This window comes from Oncorhynchus gorbuscha, linkage group LG16 (assembly GCF_021184085.1).
Source record: "Oncorhynchus gorbuscha isolate QuinsamMale2020 ecotype Even-year linkage group LG16, OgorEven_v1.0, whole genome shotgun sequence".
Lineage (NCBI taxonomy): Eukaryota > Metazoa > Chordata > Actinopteri > Salmoniformes > Salmonidae > Oncorhynchus > Oncorhynchus gorbuscha.
The window spans coordinates 33,914,713-33,918,371 of NC_060188.1; positions in this window are offsets into that span (position 1 = coordinate 33,914,713).

Consider the following 3,659-nt stretch of genomic DNA (forward strand, 5'->3'; position numbering starts at 1 on the left):
CCATAGTGAATCACTGTAATATTTGTTACCATAAGGGATGGGTTGTCAATTGGAGATTTGACACGAAAATAACATTTCATTTATTCATTAATGTATTGATGCAACAATTTGAAAGATTTTACTGAGTTACAGTTCATAGAAGGAAATCAGTCAATTGAAATAAATAAATTGGGCCTTACTCTAGGAATTTTTAGACCCTAATCTATAGATTTTTCCTGCAGGTGAAGAAGCCAGATGTGGAGGTCCTGGGCTGGCGTGGTTACACGTGGTCTGCGGTTGTGAGGCCGTTAGGATGTCCAGCCAAATTCTCTAAAATGACGTTGGAGGCAGTTTATGATGGATAAATTAAGATTAAAGTATCTGGCAACAGCTCAGGTGGACATTCCTGCAGTCAGCATGCCAATTGCACATTCCCTAAAATCTTGAGACATCTGTGGCATTGTGTTGTGTTATAAACTGCACATTTTAGAGTGGCCTTTTATTGTGCCCAGCACAATGTGCACCTGTGTAATGATCATGCTGTTTAATCAGCTTCTTGATATGTCACACCTGTCAGGTGAAGGGATTATCTTGGCAAAGGATAATGCACAAAATTTGAGAGAAATATGTTTTTTGTGCATATGGAACATTTCTCTGATCTATTAATTCAGCTCATGAAAAATGGGACCTACACTTTACATGTTGTATATTTTTGTTCAGTATAGATAGCACTTTTTTTTCTAAGAGTGTAGATAGACACAGACATACATAGAGGCCTTGAGGTTACGCCAAGATTTCCCACAGCACATTTACCAAAACAAGGATGAAAAGGGAGTTCACAGGTGAAGTGTCTCAGAAAAACAGCGGGGGAAAAAAATGTAATCTTTAAGGGCTCAGATTTCCTGTACGGGTAATGTCGCTGACAGCGTGCAAACCCTTCGGTCTCTGTAATGTGCCAGGGGTGGTGATGGTGACATTCTCATGACATCAGGATGATCTTCACTGATCTTGAATAGTTGGGCCCAGAAGCTCTTTGTCCAATCCTCCAGTGTGCCTGAGAGCACACAGTGATGACTCACTGAGGGGGAAAAGGGGAGTAACTAATTCACTGTGTCCATCGGCAGGTTTTCTTGTCATGGTCCTTAATTTATAAACACAATTTTTCTCCACACAGATATTATATATGGAATAATCGGGATGTATTGGATAAAAATACCTCTCTGTTTTTAGAATATTGGTTCAGAAATAATATCCTATTGGTGAGCCAAATGGTAAACTTTAAAGGTCCCTGTAACACCTAAAGATTTTGCAATTGTTTTAGATGCCATTCCCTCAGGTGTTGCTATGTTATTCAGGAACATGTCAAGACCTGACCTCAGAGCCTACCTTCATTGACCCTGTTGACTCATTAGTAGGAAAGATTTGTTTCTCTCTTTTTGGTCCATTCATCAACAGAGCGATATTATCCTTGTTTCAGCAGGAATGTTGTATCCAGTACTTCCTTATGTCATGCCCATTGGAATGGATTTATTGATAATATCTGTTGGAAAAAGTTTGGATGTTGCCACAAACATACCTACTTGTTAACAAAATTAAGGAAGTTTCCTTTAAAATTATTCATAAATATTATCCTGCCAACCACTATATGAAGAAGTTTAAGGAAAACATCAACTCAAATTGCTCCTTTTGTAATGACCACCCAGAAACAGTTGTGCATCTTTTTTGGCATTGTATGCATGTAAGAAAACTGTGGCAAGACATCAGTAGGTTTATAATTCAACACATTTATGAAGATTTTACACTATTGTGGAGAGATGTACTGTTTGGATTCTTTACATACAATAGAAATAAGCGGAATCATTTTTATGTAATTAATTTCATTATTCTTTTGGCCAAATTTCATATACACAAATGTAAATTTACAAACAGAAAACCACATTTTCGTATCCTACAAAAAGAAATTGAACTGTATTTTAAGACGGTTAAATGCTCCTCTTAAATTCCCTTCACTTCAACTTGGTAATGTCATGTGGAAAATCTAAGTTTTTTATGCCAATCGAGTTTACTGCCTTACCACTGCCATGGGAACCCTAAGGGAGACATCGAAGATTGTTGCTGTTGAGGGCTGCATGACTTACCTCGATGATGTACAGGACAATGTTCTTGTAGAAGCAGTACAGGATACACTTGGCGACGCGGTTGTAATTCCAGGCACCGTGAACCAGCAATAGATTCTTCAAGTATTTGAACTACGTGGGAGGGAAGGGAGGAGAAAGGCCAAGATAAATGAACAACCCAAAAGTTATAACACAGGCATTATAAAGTTTGTACACAGAGTGTTCCTGGACAACCCAGGACCGGGGCAATCCCTCGAGGAAAAAATGCTTTTGAGAGAAACTCTTTAAATAAAATAAAGAAACATTAAATAATTAAATAACATTAAATATTTAAATAAAGAAACAATCTTATCGTCGTTTGATAGCAGGAAACTGAAGTGCCAGAGGGCAGTCGAGAACAAGGTCTTCACGGACAAATTTAAGGCATTTTTTGATTAGGGGTTAGTTTTTCCTTAAGTTGTTGAAAAGGGGAGAGCCAGAGAGGGGGTATGCTCTCCCAGGGCTCGACATAATACTTTAATGGGTTTCCTCTGTGCACACATTACTGACAAACTGAAATGGTCCACTCACACAGACATTTTTGTGAAGAAGGCGCAACAGCGCTAGAAATTTTGCTTGGCCCCTAAAACCCTCACAAACCTTTACAGATGCATAATTGAGAGCATCCTGTCGGACTGTACCACCGCCAGGTACGGCAACTGCACCGCCCGCAACCACAGGGCTCTCAAGCGGGTGGTGCGGCCTGCCTAATGTATCACCAGGGGCAAACTACCTGCCCTCCAGGACACCTACACCACCCGATGTCACAGGAAGGCCAAAGATATAATCAAGGATAACAACCACCCGAGCCACTGCCTATTCACACCGCTACCATCCAGAAGGCGAGGTCAGTACAGGTGCATTAAAGCTGGGACCGAGAGATTGAAAAACATCAGACTGTTAAATAGCCATCACTAGCACGTTCGAGGCTGCTGCTGCCTACATACATAGACTTGAAATCACTGGCCGCTTTAATAATGTTTACATATCTTGCATTATTCATCTCATATGCATATACTGTATTCTATACTATTCTAATGTAACTTAGTCTATGCCGCTCTGACATTGCTCGCCCATATATTTATATATTCTTAATTGTTAGATATTACTTGTTAGATATTACTGCACTGTCGGAGCGAGAAACACAAGCATTTCGCTACACCCGCAATAACATCTGCTAAATACGTGTATGTGACCAATAACATTTGATTATTTGATAATCCTACTATTTGGGGCATGTCGTGGACGTCATAATCATGTAATCGCTTGCTGATAACATTGATTAGATTGAGCAGGTTGCTCTTGGGCAACTGTTTAGTCTTGATTACTAAAAAGCTTAGCTTTTACAAACAATGAAATTTCATCCCGTTTTCCCAGTACGGCGACAAAATAACCTCTATTGAGTTCTATGTAACTTCTACGTAATTTACTTCTATGTAATGTACATGCCTTTATGAAGTCAAACACCAATGTAGAATTATGATTATTTGAAGGGCCAAGTCATATTTCAAAGAAACAGCAGGG